General features: G+C 37.4%; 1 protein-coding gene and 1 pseudogene across 1 annotated transcript in view; both read right to left on the reverse strand.

Annotated features, from left to right (window-relative positions):
• The window catches only part of RASGEF1B (RasGEF domain family member 1B), a 672,276-nt gene that overhangs the window by 371,417 nt on the left and 281,229 nt on the right, over nucleotides 1-19,630 (reverse strand). The window lies entirely within an intron of this gene.
• LOC126032634 (dnaJ homolog subfamily C member 8-like) lies at nucleotides 7,326-8,164 on the reverse strand (annotated as a pseudogene).

Genomic DNA, 19,630 nt, shown 5'->3' on the forward strand with positions numbered 1-19,630 from the left:
GGCAACAATGTTATGTACAATAGCCAAAGAACATGAACTCACTCACAAGTGATTAGATAAAATAAAAAAGCTATGGTATATGTGTTCAATAAATACTACTTCTCCATTAATAAAGATGACATTATACCATATGGAACAAAATAGATGAAACTTAAGACAATGCTTGTAAGGGATGTAGGTCTGTTTTTGCTCATAGGTGGAATATAAATTACCAAAGCCAATGAACAAGTAAGAAACAACAAAAAGAGCTCCTCAGATTCCGTGAAAACCATGTTTGCCAGAGGTAAAGTGAGAGAAATGTACAAAGAGCTCATTCTGGGACAGAGAAGTCATTAGAGCTTTGGTGGTAGGTCGAGTGAGACTAATTTTCAAAACCATTTGGCTACCAAAGAATGATGAGATTTTTATAGCTACACTATTTTGAGTAACTCTGCAATAAAAATATCTTCATGATCCTGCTTTCATTTCACACACATATATACATATTTGACACAGTATTTCACATACATTTTCTGTACATATTTCAAAATGGATCATAAAGGAGAAAAACGATTACAATAGCTGTCTTCTATCAGGGCCACTCTGAGATTTGCTAGGAGGTCACCAAGATCTATGATGCAAGGGGAGTAGGGAGGAGGCGGAGAGGACATGTTGTGGCAAGGACCAAACTCAGAGTCTAACCACTTGCCTTAGGTTCCCTATCTCTAATCTTCACTTTTGAGGAATTTGTTTTGAGGAATTTTTATATTGTTTACAATAGTGCTTCTGCAAATAAACGTTCCTAACAATTACATAAAGATCTTCTTTTCTCTGAACATTCAATTCTACATCTTACATTTTCATATTTATGAAGTGGTGCTATCTCCGTGGTTTAATTTGCACCTTTCTAATGATTCTGGATGATTCTCTTGTGTATCTAATGGTCAGTTGCATTTCGACTCATGCTCAGTAGTCATTTGCCAAAATTTACATTTAGTACCATTAGGAGTAAGCACAGAGAATTGCTGCTGTGGAGAGTGAGTGTGTGGGTAAGTGACATGGAGCCCTATAAGTATCTGTGGATCAATGGATGAGGAGGGGTGTGGAATCCTCATAGTTTAGCTTCTGGAGAAAGATTGCATCAGTTAATAGACCCACAGCAATCACTTTCTGCCAAGAATCCTACCTGCCACATTTCAAGCTTCTTTTTATTATCCAGCCTACAGGGTCTCACTAGAGGTGCCAGGAAGGCAGGAGGCCTCTTTAAGTGTTTGGTTGTTGTCTTTATTGCTGTGGTGCTTTTCAGGTTTTTTTGTTTGTTTGTTTTTGTTTGGGGGGGGTTGGGGTTTGATTTTTTTTTATTATTTTTATGTTTTCCTTTCTTTTTCCCCCTTTCTTTTCTTAAACTAATTTTTATAGTCTCTTACAGTGGTCCTCAAACTATGGCCCGCAGGCCACATATTGTATTTGTATCTGTTTTGTTTCTTCATTGCAAAATAAGATCTATGCAGTGTGCATAAGAATTCGTTCAGAAGTTTTATTTTTACTATAGTCAGATCCTCCAATGGTCTGAGGGACAGTGAACTGGCCCCCTGTTTAAAAAGTTTGAGGACCCCTGAAGGACTCCTCACGTGTTTTGCTTGTTTGAATTTTTGCCCCCCCCCTTTTTTCTTACCTTCAAACAGAACCATATAACTTGAACCATCGTGTTCTGCCTCACAAATTGAGGGGGGAATAATGGAGCGCACCAAGACCAAACAGTCGTATGAACATCGAGTAGAAATAAAACTTAAAGACTTAAACACCTAATCCAAAGCCAACTACAAAAGAATCAATACCAACCTATAACAAGGTAGACACAGAAGGGACCACTTAATACTAACAACCCCGGGGGGGGGGCAAAAGAGGGGCGATATGAGATGCATGCTAGGAAGAGGGATGAAGGGAGGACAACATTGGTGGTGAGAATGCTCCTGATTCAATGTCACTATGTACCTAAAACACTACTGTGAAAGATTTGTAATTCACTTTGGTCAAAATAAAAATTATTAATATATATATATATATAAACAGCATTCTGCAGAGCAGGAAAATCCAGGTACTTACATGCTTTCAATTTCCCTTGCAAAGGCCCTAACAGTGAGATCTTTTGGGGCTTTGAAATATGACCCATTGGGAGGGAGGCCACAGATAAAATCCAACTATTCCTCTTAGCCTCACCAATGTATACAGATGGAAATGTCTGGTCCAATAGTATGGTGGTATTTCTTGATGGAAACCCAGGCATCTACCATGATGCATGCATTCATGAATGACTAAAGGCAGTGTTTTCCAGAGCCTACCAGACTGCAGCAGAAAAGGGAGGCTGGAGTTATTCATGGGCTGCTTGTGTTGTAATCTATACCCTATTGTACAGATGTGTCAGACTTCTCCAACACTACTGCAGTGTGATGCTGAGCCTCCAACTTTTACAAAGGTACTTTTGTCCATAGAGAGAGGCTAAATAGTTATTGCTAGTTTTTAAAAGATAAACCTGAGAATGGATGGTTTTTTTTTTTAAGTTGATTGCAGTGTTTGTGATTTCCGTTCTTTATAGCTGGTGCTTTAGAAAAAGTTTTTAATGCTTTTGTCCCAGTGACTACTAAACTAATCATCTCCCTCCCTCCTTTACTTTCTTCCTTCCTCCATTTCTTCCTCCCTCCCTCCCTTCTCAACTCCCTTCCTCCCTCCCTCTCTCCTTTCCTTTCTTTTTCCTTCCTCTCTTCTTCTTCCCTTCTTGCTTCCTTTATTCCTTCCTTCTTCCCTACCTCTTTCATCCTTTTTCTTTCTTTTTTCATTCTTTCTTTCTTCTTCCTTTCTCTTCTTCCCTCTTTCTTTCTCTTCCTTCCTTCCTTTCTTTTTTCTTTCTTTAATTAATTATTTCTTTCTTTCTCTCCTCTTTCTTTCTCTTTTCTTGTTCCTACTCAGAGCTTATTTTTGGCAGGCTCAAGGGACTACATAGGGCACTAGGAATTGAGCCGAGGTATACTACATCAAAAGAAAACTTCCTATGCTCTATTTCTCTGTCCTTTAAACAGATAGTTTTCTTCCCTACTGCAATTGCAAAGCTTTTTGTTTTCAAGGCTACCAGGAATGTGGGGAAAGTTGGATGGGATCAGGGAGCTTACAGCATTCTAATAGGGCTGAAAGTCTTGAGGAATTCTGAAAACAATAATTTTTACCATGTTACCATTTTTTCTCAATATTTTCACCCTGATCTCAGACCCTGTGGGACACTAGACAGCCAGCAGAACTGTAGGGACCATGCTTGGAGCATGTGGGCAGCATCAGTATCAAACTGTGGAGTCATACATACGATGTAGGCACTTTTAGACATGAAGCTAGACCCCAAATTTTATTGTTGACACAAAGACACAAATGAGGAAATATCTTATTCAGTAATGTAGCTGATGTTACTCTTTCATTTGATGAGTCACTATGATATCCAAGTCAAAATAATTTAGGGGTTATTTTGGAATTTAAGGATTAAAAAATAAAAACTTCATTTTATAATTAATTATTACAAAGTGGTTCATTTTGAAAAATTTCAAGCACTTTTATATAAAATATGGGAAAAATTGGAGGAAAGGGAATTAGATTAATGAATATACTCTACAAGTGCATCCCACCTTTAACAGTAATATCACCCATAATACCAAAGACATGGAAGCAACCTGAATATCTACCAGTGGATACCTGGATAAAGATAGTGGTGGTATACATATTCAAAGGAATGCTACTCAGATGTTAAAAAAAATAAAATTCTTTTTTTTTTTTTGGTTTTTGGGCCACACCCGGTGACGCTCAGGGGTTACTCCTGGCTATGCGCTCAGAAGTCGCTCCTGGCTTGGGGGACCATATGGGATGCCGGGGGATCGAACCGCGGTCCGTCTCCTAGGCTAGCGCAGGTAAGGCAGGCACCTTACCTCGAGCGCCACCGCCCGGCCCCCAAAAATAAAATTCTTGTCTTTGTGGCATAGATAAACCTTATCTATACTTTATTAATACTACTAGCATTAAGTCAATTAAGTGAAAGATAATTACTAGATGGTTTAACTCATATGTAGAAGATGAATAATAGAAGTAGACTAATTAAAATATATATTCTTAGATCCTGTGAAAGCTATTGTGGTTATCATAAGTGAAGAAGAGTGAGGAGGGTGGGGCAAATGGACAAAGCAGTCATTTTGATCATGTAAATGCAACAAGAACTATGTTTGTAGATACAATAAGGTTTATACAAATATAAAATGTGAAGTTGTACTCCTGAAATCAGTATGTTGTGAACAAATGTTGTACCCCTGAAATCAGTATATTGTGAACCAATGATATATAAATAAATATTAAGAAATCTTCAATCAAAGGATAATATTTGAAAAATATAGTGTTCAAACTTCATCTTAATCTCTCAAATATGTATGTATATGTGTGTATAAGTAGGGTAAATAAAGTTATATTGAGAATGATCAGGAAGGGAAATGTCGCCATGGCAGAAGACAAATGCCATCACTTTGTTTTATTTTATATTACAAGGACTTATCACTATGTTTCTTCTTGTAATCTAGTGAGCACTTTGACAAAGAAGAAATACAAATGGCCAAAAGACACATGAAAAAATGCTCCACATCACTAAACATCAGGGAGATGCAAATCAAAACAACTATGAGGTACCACCTCACACCACAGAGAATGGTACACATCACAAAGAATGAGAACAAGCAGTGTTGGCAGGGATGTGGAGAGAAAGGAACTCTTATCCACTGCTGGTGGGAATGCCATCTAGTTCAATCTTTATGGAAAGCAATATGGAGATTCCTCCAAAAACTGGAAATCGAGCTCCCATACGACCCGCATATACCACTCCTAGGAATATATCCTAGGAATACAAAAATACAATACAAAAATCCCTTCCTTACACCTATATTCATTGCAGCACTATTTACCATAGCAAGACTCTGATAACAGCCAAGATACCCTTCAACAGATAAATGACTAAAGAAACGGTGGTACATATACACAATGGAATATTATGCAGCTGTCAGGAGAGATGAAGTCATGAAATTTTCCTATACATGGATGTACATGGAATCTATTATGCTGAGTGAAATAAGTCAGAGAGAGAGAGAAAGACACAGAATGGTCTCACTCATCTATGGGTTTTAAGAAAAATGAAAGTCATTCTTGCAATAATAACTTTCAGACACAAAAGAGAAAAGAGCTGGAAGTTACAGCTCACCTAAGGAAGCTCACCACAAAGAGTGATGAGTTTAGTTAGAGAAATAACTACATTTTGAACTATCCTAATAATGAGAATGTACGAGGGAAATAGAAAGCCTGTCTAGAGTACAGGCAGAGGTTGGGTGGGAATGAGGGAGATTTGGGACATTGGTGATGGGAATGTTGCACTGGTTATGGATAGTGTTCTTTACATGACTAAAACCCAAACACAATCATGCATGTAGTAAAGTTGTTTAAATACAAATTTAAAAAAATTATAAACAATAACAGAAATAGTACTCATTCTAGTTTCACATACAAACAAGTAACACCTTGTGGTGTATTTGTGTCTACAAGCAGGGAAAGACAGACCTTCTTTAAGTGTTTTTAATTATAATATTTCATGTTTCTAAGATAGTAGCACTTGCATCTCTCTTCAGGAGCATATTTAATTAGCAAGCAAATTTTATGTGTTTTTATGTGTTGCTAATTCTCTCCATACAGAACATGCTTTTTTTTTTATAAGCTTGCATCTTGATTCTTGAAACAAAAAATAAAAAATAAACATTTAGGAAAAAAATGCACCTTTACATGTAAGAAAGCAGGGGCCAGAGCGGTGGCAAAAGCGGTAAGGCATCTGTCTTGCCAGGGCTAGCCTAGGACAGACCCTGTTCGATCCCCCTGCGTCCCATGTGGTCCCCCAAGCCAGTAGTGATTTCTGAGCACATAGCCAGGAGTATTCCCTGAGCCTCAACCAGGTGTGTGGAAAGGAAGGAAGGAAGGAAGGAAGAAAGGAAGGAAGGAAGGAAGGAAGGAAGGAAGGAAGGAAGGCAGGCAGGAAGGAAGGAAGGAAGGAAGGAAGGAAGGAAGGAAGGAAGGAAGGAGGGAGGGAGGGAGGGAGGAGGGAGGGAGGGAGGAAGGAAGGAAGGAAGGAAGGAAGGAAGGAAGGAAGGAAGGAAGGAAGGAAGAAGAAGAAAGAAAGAAAGAAAGAAGAAGAAGAAAGAAAGAAAGAAGAAAGAAAGAAAGAAAAGAAAGAAAGAAAGAAAGAAAGAAAGAAAGAAAGAAAGAAAGAAAGAAGAAAGAAAGAAAGAAAGAAAGAAGAAAGAAAGAAAGAAAGAAAGAAAGAAAGAAAGAAAGAAAGAAAGAAAGAAAGAAAGAAAGAAAGAAAGAAAGAAAGAAAGAAAGAAAGAAAGAAAGAAAGAAAGAGAAAAGAAAAGAAAGCACAGGGGTGTAATCAGTCTTTACATCTAGTTAGAAGCCCCAGAACAGTTATGAAGCCTTGAAATTCAACTTCAAAAGTTATTAACTAAGTACCATCCCCTAGCAGCTCATCTCACAATGAATTCATTGTGTCATTGCATACAGTGGAGTCCTTATGAATTATGAAAGTAGAAAAAATGGACATCATTTTCACAAGGTTTTCTCCCAAGAAAATATTAAGTACACCTCCAAGTTTGCTCTCTCACAGAGAACTTGGTTGCCATGGAGTATCATTGCCTATGATCCCTTTATCTCAGAAGGAAGAATGTAAAATACTAATGAAAAAAAACCATCACTGACTACAAAAGAATAATAAATGCAAACATAATCTGGCATAGAAAAAAATTTAAACAACATGTTTTTTTTTGTTGTTGTTTTGGGGGGTTTTTTTGTTTGTTTTATTTTGCTTTGTTTTGTTTTGGGTCACACCTGGCAGTGCTATTCCTGGCTCTACGCTCAGAAATCACTCCTGGCCGGCTCGGGGGAACATATGCTGGGATTTGAACCACGTTCCTTCTGCATCCAAGGCAAATGCCTTACTTCCATGCTATCTCTGCAAACCCGAAGCAACATGTTTAATTGGATGATTTCCACAAACTCTACAAAAAGTTCCTGACCATTACAATCCAGTGGAGTACAAAACAGTAAGTTAGAGGCTGTGGAAGGGAAGGTGCCCTGGGCAACTTCCATTCTGAATTGGTAGAGGCAAGAGGAGGAAGGTCCTTTTCCAACCAAGCCCCCTCTACTCATTGTACAAAAGAATTACTCTGATGGGTATTAAACTGTATTGAAAACAAAATGGTAAAAAGCAAATACTACTCTGTGGGGTGGAAATGAGAGGGCAGAATGAGTCCTTCAAAGCGGAAGGGAGAGAGTGAGAGAAAGTTCTGTGACTGGGCCACAGGTGAGGTCACTTGCGCTGCCCCTTTTTTACTTTTGGGTGTCTCAGGAAGGTCTGGGTTTTCTTCTCTTTCTTCCCCTTTGTATTTGCTTGGAAGTTTCGCCAGCTGTCCACACGACCATCTCGACTTTCCTCAAAGTTTTTCTGCCACTCTTCCTTTTGGCTTGTTCTTGAGCTTCAATCTCCTCTTCCCTTTGCCGCCTTCTTTCATGCGTCTCTTTGGTTTCTCTCTCTTTTAATTTCCAGCTCAGCAAACAGCTTCATGGTTTGTTTGTATGCTGCTTGCTTGAACAGTTCAGGGTCATCCTCCTCCACATTTGTAGGCTTTCCTTCCTTCTTTGATTGCTTTTTTTTTTCTCGCATTTTTACAGTGTGTTCCACGTATTCTTTTCCTGCCTGAATTTACATCCAGAGCCCTCTTCTTTTGCTCCTGATCCAGTAGCAACTTGTATACTTTGTCTACAGCTTCAAAAACTTTTGTGCTCTGTCAGCACCATCTTGATTTTTATCAGGATGTACCAATATGGATAATTGCCAAAACCTCTTTTTTATGTCTTCATCTGTCACTTCAGGATCTATTTGAAAAACCTCAAAAGGGTTCAAATTGAAGTAGGAGGAACCAGGAAGAGTCAATTTTTGAATCTGATTTTTTGGATGTTAGAACTGAATCTCTCGTCTCTATTTGTTTCACCTCACCGTAGAAGGTCATAATGCTTCTTCAGTGCTGTGGCCACCATCAGAAACTCCGCTTTCTCCAAGAACTGCCATTTCCCCCTACCATAAAATTATTTTAAGCCATTGCAAGGGCTCAAACTTATATTCCATTTTTTCCTTTTTCCTCTTTGAGGCTAAGTTTTATTATTGCAACTTCAGCAATTTAACTTTATTGCTCTATCTGAGTTTTTTTTAACTAAATATTTAATAAATCACTGTGATTTCAGTCTACCAAACAAAAGAAAATAATTGGTTAAACACAAAGACTTCCAACATGGGATTAATATTTCATAAAAAGAAAAGGTTAAAAAATATGTTTTTGTTACTAGTTTTGAAATGTGCCGGTGTATGTGTGTATGTGTGTGTGTAAATTACAAGAGAGCAGAAACATAATTGGAAGTAATATAGGATTTCAAGTCTAATATGTGTTCAGCCAAGAGGAAACCTAAGAAGACTCTCCAAGTTTACAATTAATTACAGATGCCATCATATACCAATAGGCTTCATTCCAGAGCACTATAAACCTGTTATGGTGCTACAGTAAGAGTTTACTCCCCTTACACCTTATAAATTGGTACATTTGTGTTCCCATCTGAATCTTTTAAAAGATTCTAAAATGACAGAGGAAATGTTAAAAATTAGAAGGACTATTTCTATTTTAAAAAGCCATATCTCAGAAATAAACACTTAATATTCGTTGTTTTTTATATTCAGTCACTGAAGTTCAATGAAAAATCTTCAAAAACTAAACTAAAAAACTAAACTTGTTACATGTAACTAAACACATTCCCACTCCCTTTGAAATGTAAAGATGTACCTACGCTTGGTTAGTGATCTGCCTGTTTAATTAATATTAAGTACTTCTGTTTTTTAACTATGTCAGCATACCCCCAGGTGGATTGAATCTGTCAATAATAAAATTTGTAAAGGAAGGAGAGGTGATGCTCTCTCTCTCTCTCTCTCTCTCTCTCTCTCTCTCTCTCTCTCTCTCTCTCTCTCTCTCTCTCTCTCTCTTTCTCTCTCTCTCATTGTGGCTCTTCTCAGTTCAAGGGGCTGGAATCCTTTTGACCCTCTCTTTTTCTCCCTTATACTTGTCTGGTTTCTTAATTCTTATGGTAAATGGATCCTTTATAACTGGCGCCTGAAAAAGGACTTGAGAACCTGGACCTCAACACAAGGACAAAAACGATGAGTGGGCTAACAAGTTTTACAGATTACTAGGGAGATAAAAACAACAACAACAACAACAACAACAACAGGGAAGTGTGGCCAATCTATCTGCAAGCAAACCAAGGAGGATGACATGGTCCCCTCCTGGATTATTCCCATGATAGACCCTCAGGCTGGACTGAATGTGTCACACCCATTGCTGGAACATTGGCATACACAGCCCTCCTTCTGAACTGCTTCACACTGTTATGGTGCATTTACCAGCATTTTTGCATTGGACTAAATATGTCAAGCCCTTTAAAATTTCTCCTGTGTCCCAGGCCTTGAGTCAGGGACAAATGCTGATGCAGGCAATCCAAGACCTTGACACTGTCAAGTGGTTTAACATTTGGAATGATTATGAATTCATCAATAGGAATGATACCAAAGAAGATGTCTTCTTTGTTCACCAGACAGCTATTAAGAAAAATAATCAGAAAGTTTCTGTATAGCATAGGAGATGGGAGATAGCATTTTGATGTTTTGGAAGGAGAGAAGAGTACAGAAGTACTAATGTAAACAGGCCGGGGGAGGGGTGCCAGTGAAAGGCAGCCACTATCCACTGTGCTCCCAATCGATGTATGTTCCACTGGTTCATCCCCCAACCTCACCCAGCTGTCCCACCATCCAGGGTGGAAGAGGCCCCTTGAGGCAAGACAGAACTAGGGAGTGAAGAGGAGAGAGCTGAAGACTCTGGGCAGTTTTTTCTACTGAAGGTGACTCGTATGAGGCCCTTGGCTCTCCAACCAGCAGAAGCCGATTGAAGACACCAATGGGGTAAAACCTAAAGAGACAGCCATTGAATGAAGGACCAACAGCAGGAAGATGAGTGAGTCCCCACCCATATTCTGGCCCCTGTACTGAAGACCTTTGCATATCAGGTGACATCAATAGCCTATTACAGAAAATGAAGATGGTGAAACCAAGTCCAGACAAGTACCAACTAATGCTTCCCTGACCCCTGAATGAAAAGCTTGAGTTTGGAAAATGTGAGACAAAGTCCCAATCAGCCTACAAGGCTAATCTTGTGATGGAAACTGTCCTTTTCTTTCTCAGCCTCATATCAGTTTAATCCCTACCACTCTAGATGGGTTAAAATAACAGCTGGAACAAACTGATTGATCATTTGTATATGAGTGTACATGTGTTATGGCCACCTGTATGTTTATATCTATTTACATGTCTGTCTATGTAGGCACTTAGCAAAGTCTTTTCCATTCCCCCAATGCCTGCCTTTTTGGCCACTGCCAATATGCCAAAAACCCAAAACTATTTTTCCTGTGTTTCCCTATCATGGATTTATTGTTGTCTCTATTAAACCTCACTAACCCCTGCAGCTCATAATCCATTGTGCCCTGAAACACTGCATATATTATTATTATTATTCATTCATTCATTCATTCTTGCATTCACTGGAATAGAGGACTGCCACTGACAACCAGACTGACCACATTGGTTGGCTTTTTGAGTGGGGACCTGACTCAGGGACTTATCTTGGCCTGTGACTCTGCCCAGCAGCTACAAAAGATCTTGAAGCTTCTATTGCCTCCCTGGCTGCTCTCCATTGACAGATATCCTCATTGGCTGACGTGGTCTTCCAGAGCTGAACTACCTAGAACTTGATCACAGCAGACAAAGGGAGGATCGATTTTGTGTGTGCGGTAAGCAAACAGAAAAGGAATAATGCAACTGAAAAGGGAAACAGAAATGTGTAACTAAACATATTTCCACTCCTTCTGAAATGTAAAGACCCACCTAGGTTTGATTTGTGACCTCCTCTAGCCTTAATTAATGTTAAGTACTTCTGTTTGTTTACTACATAAGCCCTTACCCCCACCACCACCAAGGTGAATTGAGGCTTGCCCATAATAAAAATTGCTCAGTTGAGGAGAGATGGCACTCTCTCTAGCTCGATTTCTCTCATGCTGTGACTCTCTTCGTCTAAGAGGCTAGAATCTCCTTAACACCCTGCTTTTCTCCCTTATACCTGTCTGATTTCTAAATTCTTGGGGGCAAGTGGTGCCTTTACATTTAAACACCAGCAAATTGCTCCTTAGAATGACTATATCAATTTATATGCCTGCCATTAGTGTTATCAAAATTTTATTTCATTGAACATTAAATGGCATATTCGATATTATTGCTGAAGGGATATTCTATCTATTATTTTATTAACCTGTAACCATGGTATTTAAATTAGGTAATTAATTTAAAAATAATAAAGAAATGACATATTCATATGACAGGTGATATTTTCTTGTATCTTTTCAATAATAGTTTGCTTCAATTCAAGGCTTACCAAATGTTTTCTCTCTTCTTTTCCCTCCCTCCCTTTGCTCCCTTTGTGTGTGTGTGTGTGTGTGTGTGTGTGTGTGTGTGTGTGTGTGTGTGTGTGTGTGCCACACCTGGCAGCACTCAGGGGTTACTCCTGACTCTGCACTCAGAAATCACTCCTGGCACACTCGGGGGCAGTCAGGGTTTGCTGCATACAATGCAAATGCCCTACCACTGTGCTATCACTCTGCGCCCCCCCCCCATGTTTTCTCAAAGGGACTAGATACACATACTATTTTTGGCTTTTTGGGCCATATAATGTCTTACATGGAAACAACTCTAATATTGTTGCTAAGAAAAAGTCATACCCATATGCTAGCAAATGAGCAGGGCCATGTTGCAATAAAATATTATTTATAAAATAGATAGCTGGCCAGATTTAATTTTTGGACCAAAGCTTAACAACTTATGTCCAAACTCTATATTGTCATTATTTTTAATTATTTTTTGTTCGGGGTTATGCTGAGTAATTCTCAGGGCTTATTCCTGCCTATTTTCGGAGATCATTCCTGGTGCAGCTCAGAGGACCACATAGGGTGTCAAAGATTAAACCCAGATCAGCCATGTGCAAGGCAAGTATTCAGTGTACTATCAGTGTAGCTCTTGTCATAATTTTAAAAAATACTCTTTTGACCATTTTTAGAAAGCTATCTTCAAGGAATTGTGGTATGTGTGTGTGCATTTTTATAACACCTATAAACAAATTCAGTTAACATAAGAACAAAACATGAAAGGACAACTTAAAATGGACAATGCAGAGACTTTATTACTTGAAAAATATTCATCAACATCATCAGACTAAAGCTTACACTGATTTTCTAACACTCTGAAGAGGTTACAATTATCTTGATTTTACAGCTGATGAAACTAAGAATCAGATTACTAGCTATCAAACTCAAGGTCAGAGGTAACCTTGTATGCAATTGCTGTTTGACTTGCACCAATCAGAAAGTTGGTGCAGAAAATTCCTCTGACAGCACTGCTAGTCAGGCACAATTACACACACACACACACACACACACACACACACACACACACACACACACCCCACAATCTTATTTCTGCTTTTCAGGTAAATTGTTTGTTTTCTTTTTAAGACCTGAAGATTTTTGTCAGCAGTGATGGATGGTAATTAGTAAGATAAGAGATCGATCTTGTATTCTAGTCTGTGGATGTCTGTTTTGTACCAGAATTGCCCCCGTGGCACAGAGCCAAAAAGAATGAAGCAGCTATAAATGTCTAGGCAAAAGCCTGAAAAATAAATTCACAAGAAAGAAAATCTATAATTAGGAAAATTGTGAACTAAATCTGAAGATATATACACAAAGGCTGTGAGGTTATGCAGTAGTAAAGATTAAGATTAACCTAGCAATAAAAGATAACTAATTGTTTTTCCCTTCAAAGAAAAAAAGGATGCAAACAAAGGTGCTAAAATACACTAAAAAAAAAAAAGTGCTGGAATTTTTTTTCTTAACTAGAGTCAGTATAATTCTGTGACCACAAAAACAATACTGCTAATTTGGAGCTTTTTTTTTTTTTCCTAATCTATATGTTAGCTCTATACACAGTCCTTGTAAGGCACAAAGTAAACTGTCTTCAGTATATGGTCTCAGAAACTAACATCTAACAGCATCATAGGAGGTAAAGAACTCCCATTGCTGGTAGGTATTAGGCTAGGCTGGACTACATATTTTCTTTTCTTCTGTGATTCTCAGAACTTGGGGTGAATATCACATTTCCAACAATTTCTGAGTTTGTTTTTTTATGCAAACAGCTCGATGAGCATCCTGATGTTTTCTTTGACTACATTAGAGTATATTTGTATTGTAAATAGCTTGATGCTTTGACACCGCATTTCCTATTCCACTACAAGGATAAGTCTAGGATTTCAATGTGTGCAGTTCACAAAGTCTGCACTCTTTTGTAACAAGAATGTACTCAGGGATAGCTAAAATTATTCACTAAAATGAACAAGGGAACTGGGCAGCTTTTTATAAATCATGTTCCTAGAATCCAGCTGCAGAAGCAATTTGTGACCTAATGTTGAACTAATCCACAAAATGGGTAGAATAGAACCAAGAAGGAAAAGAGCAAGCAGCAGGAAAGGTGAAAATTATGGGAAGATGACAAAGCAACAATGTCCCCAACAGAGAGATTTATAGTTCATGAAATTCTATAATCTCCCAACTATAAACATGTTTGTAATCATGGTGCTTAAATAAAGATATTATTTAAAAAAGAAATTCTATAATCTCAGCAAGAGAATTCAGTTGTCAGGATTATATCTTCTCCACTGTAAATATAGGAAAGAGAATGAAGATAGCGGGAGAATAGGTTTCTAAACTGTCAAATGCTACCTGAATGTAAAATACCCTAATGTATTTACGGATCTTGCTTCACTAGCACTGCCATAAATTATTCTCCTTCTTCAATCCCACCTAAGAGAGACCAAGTGTCAACTGAAACTTCAGTTAACATTGTGAACAACTGAAACACAGCCATTCACTCTACTAAATGCAGCTTAGGTCAGGAATGAAAGCAAGTAGGGAAAGATACCGTATCAATTATCTTAAAGATGCTGTATTGCACTAAAAAAAAAAGAGCTGAAATTTCAAGTGTTGATGAAAAATACTTAAAGTAGCCAAGCATCTTTCCCAAGAATAAATTTTCATGTGAACTATTTGATTATCTTCATGTTACCCTTACACTCTGGTCCCAATGATTCAGAGTCAAGGAAATAATATGGGAAATAATCTAGAAATGCCATTTTCTGACTATGACCACAGGAACATGTAGTCCTATTATATTTAGCCACGTGTAATTGCTTTTCTTAATATAGGTTAGACATACTCAAATACCAGCAGTTCTGTATGGTTCAATACAATAGATTAAACCTGAACTCAAAATGATGTAAGTGCCCTTGTCCTCTATGAGTTCACAATCTCATACTTGTTAAAATGTTTCCCACATAATCTACTTCTTATTGCAGCCTTTGTTCCAATTCATTAAGTGTTTCATTAAAGTATTATTTTAATGATTTATAAAGTTAGGCACACAAAAGCCAGAGTCTTAAAGGAAAATCCAAAGTCTATTCCATTTTTTAAAATTTAAGGGTAACTACTCTTACAGGTAGGTAGCTACTTCTTTTGTAAATTTATTTTCCTTCTATTTTCTTCAAATAATAAAATTAATTCCCTGTATTAGCCTTTGTTCTTCCAAGATATAGGAATGGTAGGCATATCTGTGTGTATTTTTATCCATCTTTAAATAATAAAATTAATTCCCTGTATTAGCCTTTGTTCTTCCAAGATATAGGAATGGTAGGCATATCTGTGTGTATTTTTATCCATTTATCTGTGTCTATAAATATAGGAATATAGAAAGAGAAAGTAGGAGAAAGTTTAAAAAGTTGACACATGGGGCCGGTGAGGTGGCGCTAGAGGTAAAGTGTCTGCCTTGCAAGCGCTAGCCAAGGAAGGACCGTGGTTTGATCCCCCTGCGTCCCATATGGTCCCCCCAAGCCAGGGCCAATTTCTGAGCGCTTAGCCAGGAGTAACCACTGAGCTTCAAATGGGTGTGGCCCAAAAGACCAAAAAAAAAAAAAAAGTTGACACATGGCATAACAAAGGTTGCAGAGTCAAAACTTCACAGGATATGCCTTAATTCCAGAGACAAATTGAAGAGCAATTGTTCCACTTCAATTCCAAAGGCAATCTGTGATTAGAATTGCTTTTTGTTAACTGTGAAATGAAAATTGTAATTCACATGGGTCTCAATAAAAATTATTAAAATTAAAAAATTTTACTTCTTGTTTAGTTCAAGCCAGTCTTCTGTTCTACTTAGATCTTCAATAGATGGCATTCACACCATCCACATTTTGGAGGATAATACACTTTACTAAAAATCCACCTCACACGGGCCGGAGAGGTAGCACAGCGGTGTTTGCCTTGCAAGCAGCCAACCCAGGACCTAAGGTGGTTGGTTCGAATCCCGGCATCCCATAAGGTCCCCCGTGCCTGCCAGGAGCTATTTCTGAGCAGAAAGCCAGGAGTAACCCCTGAGCACTGCTGGGTATGGCCCAAAAACCAAAAAAAAAAAAAAAAGATCCACCTCATTCAAGCTGTGGGCATGGTGTGGCAGCAGTACACATTTAAAACATTTAAAGCAATAATATTTATTCCATTGCTAAAGAAAATATAAAGAGAGCACTAAAAAGAAAATATTCTCATCTTTATTGAATATACAAAACACATCTTTGTAATAAAGTTTGAAAATATCATTTTTTAAGTTTACCAGTTTAAATGGTAATCTCACACAAAAATACTGTCTCAGAGATGACCAGAATGTGGACCACTAATCTGATCACTGTGCTCAGCCATGCTTGACATTAAGGTACCCATCACAACCTAGACAGAATAGTCTATATATTAAGCTGGTAATAATTGCAGATAAAAGGAAGTACTTCATTTTCTATTACTATTAAATGCATATTTTATATTGGCTTGGTTACAATGAATTATTTTTCCAATGAGCCTACAAGAAACATTGCTTTCTTTACATTATTAACCATCGACCTCAATCAGAGCAATTTTCTTTCTGATACAATTTTAAAGAGATGCCAATCCATCTTCCTGAAAGCATAATGGGACAAGATTGCCTCCAAAATTTAAATTTATCTTTAAAACTTATATTATACACATAGACATATATGCATGCATATATATGTATACATGTATGAACATATATGTGTGCATGTGTATATATATATATATATTCCTTTTAAAGCCATGCTTCAGCACTGAAAACTTACAAATTTCTTCCTGTCAAAGACTAATAGAGATTCTGTTCCACTGAACTTACAAAATAAAAATAGTCTAAGCCAAGAGACACTAATTTACTTTAAAACCTATTGCTTATCTCTCCCCAACAACATCTAAACTTAGTTCCTTAAATTTTACTGCTCAGTGCCAGAGAGATAGTATAGGGGTAAGTTATTTTCCTTGTACATAGCGAACCCTGATTTGATCTCTAGAACTGCACATTGTCCCCAAGTTTCAGGAGTGATCCCTGAGCACAGAGAAAGAAGCCCTGAACACTGTGGGATGTGATTCCAAAACGAAAAACAATGAAAACAATATGTCACTGCTTAACTGATTTTCAGAGAGTCCATTGGGAAATAAATTGAGTAACAAACCAAAATCAGCATTGAAGTGGAATAGTCATTCATGCAGGAACCCACAGAGTTGCCAGGGTACAGTGTACAACAGCAACTTCGATGTCCAGGAGAGGAAGCAGGGCAGTATTAAAGGCAAAATTAACATTCTAGCTATTTACTGTTTTGAGAATTTAAGTCGGCATTTAATCTCATTGGACTGTGGTTTTTCCTGTTGGCTTCTTCAAATTAAATTTGCCAAATATAATTCACCTAATCTTTATATGTAATATTCTTATTGTGGCGTTACCAGGTAAGATATATCATTATTATAAAACTATTACAAGGACTAATATTCAAAAAGTAGAGCAATTTTCATCACTTACAAATTTATGGAGAGAGTATGATATGATGGAGCTAACAAATTTTAATTTCAAAGCCTCTAGTCAGATTCAAAAATATTTTGAAATTTACTTTATCTATGGAAACATAGATAGGTTGTTAACCTGGTCTCATTAAGTCTTTCATCTCTACCTAAAAGAAGAGGGAGGACCACTCTTCGTGCCTAAAAAAAGATCCAACAGGTTTACACAAGGTTCAGAGGAGAATAATGCCCTAATGTTTTATTTTTCTAATACTTTGTGATATTTCATATCTATATATCTCTACATAAATTTATAATCTTAGCATATTTCAATGGAATATTTATCAGATATAATTGGCCTCAATATTTTTATTATTACTATATACAATATGCTTTTTTTGAAGATGCATGCCTTATGCATTTATGCTTTCTCTGTTTATCTGATTCTGATGACTACAGTACAATGCTAATAACACTAACACAAGAAAGCTAAACAGAGACACAATGATCATTGGATTTTGAGAAGATTTAGTTCCTGAGGCAGAAAGATTAATGAAAACAGAAGAGGAAAGAATATCAGGTGTGGGGCCGGAGAGATAGCATGGAGGTAAGGCGTTTGCCTTTCATGCAGGAAGTCATCGGTTCGAATCCCGGCGCCCCATATGGTACCCCGTGCCTGCCAGGAGCAATTTCTGAGCCTGGAGCCAGGAATAACCCCTGAGCACTGCCGGGTGTGACCCAAAAACCACAAAAAAAAAAAAAAAAGAATATCAGGTGTATTGTGAAATGGTAAATGAAGCCTATTGGCTGCTTTCTGAAATTTTCATTAAGAATCTTAAGTATTGTAATTTTCTAGGTTAATGGCAATAAGATCGACTCATAAGTTAGGATTAAAAAAAGAATAAATGGGGGCCGGAGAGATAGCATGGAGGTAAGGTGTTTGTCTTTCATGCAGAAGGTCATTGGTTCGAATTCCGGCATCCCATATGGTCCCCCGAGCCTGCCAGGAGTGATTTCTGAGCGTGGAGCCAGGAGTAACCCTTGAGTGCTGCCAGGTGTAACCCAAAAACCAAACAAACAAAACAAAAAACAAACAAACAAAAAAGAATAAAGATAGGAATCAAGAACTTTATGGGTGGACCAGAAAGTGTAGAATTTGTTTCAGACCTTCTTTCTCTGTGTGATTCCCCAGAATTCTGGCCCTTGACCCACCTTTTCCACTATAGACTTTATAGTCTCTCTACTTCTGAGTCCTAAAAATCTCAAATATTCAATCAAGTAGACTGGATATAATGAAATCGACAAATAGTAGGAGGGAAAGTGACAAGCTGAAAATATACCAGCGCTGAGCTTCACCCCTTTCTGAGATCTGTCCACATTTTTGCTCTTTATTCTATGATCTGTTTCTATATTCTCACTAATTATTTGCTTGTCTTGTTTGAATTGGTTTCTAATATTTCTCATGAAGACTCAAAGCTATACAGTGGGGATCTTTCTTGGAAGATAAGATTGGGGGAATGGAAGAGAAAAATATAGCCTGGAATTTTGCAAAAAAAATATAAAATTATTTTCAGTAGAGGATCCTGAATGATCTTGGGTAACTAATAATGTAGTTACCCAGGCACTCAACCACTATTCTTGTCTTCAGATGAAATTAAATAACCTTGAGGTGTGAAAAATTCTATAGGGCATATTTGGTTCATGTTGTCTCGTATATGCACAGCTGCTATGAGATTTGCTACTTTCCCACAGGCCATAAATGGATCCTCATTACTTTCATAGTGGGATCACACATACTCTTTGGTGAATAACCATATCATGAATATGTAAAAGGAAACAGTATAAGAAATGTCTCCCTCCCAACTATAATTACTTTTTCACCACTGCTATTTTTATTCACATTTCCTTTTCAATCTTCTCATATCAGCCAAGAATTCTCACCGATCCATCATCCATCTAAATCTTTAATAAAAAGTCATTCTCTTTGCTCTTCTGGCTATTCCCAGAGCATATACACATTTCTGTAAGATTTTATTCTATAGATGCATTTTATAAGTGTCTCTTTACTCCTATATCTTCTTTACCAGGCCTAGAACTTCTTATTGGAAGAGGTTAAGCTTTATTCTTATAACCACCATATTTCATACATTAGTTGAAAACAATTTGATAGATGAGCAATTATATAAGTAAATGAAGAATTAGTGACTTCTTCATCTAGCATTCCTCATATTCCATCATGTATCTTAAGTACATTCTCCTTTTCATTGTCAGTATAACTGACTATAATACTCCCTGTATTGAGATCCTATAATTCTATTTTCAGTAACAGTTCAGTCTTACCAAATTTTCCAAAGAAATTTTAATATTTTCTCAATAGGTCAATTTAGTCAGTATACAATCCTAATCATTCAATTAAACAATATTTATTCCTTAAAGTCAGCTGGTTCTGGACTTGTTATAC

This window comes from Suncus etruscus, chromosome 16, assembly GCF_024139225.1.
Source record: "Suncus etruscus isolate mSunEtr1 chromosome 16, mSunEtr1.pri.cur, whole genome shotgun sequence".
NCBI classification, from domain to species: domain Eukaryota; kingdom Metazoa; phylum Chordata; class Mammalia; order Eulipotyphla; family Soricidae; genus Suncus; species Suncus etruscus.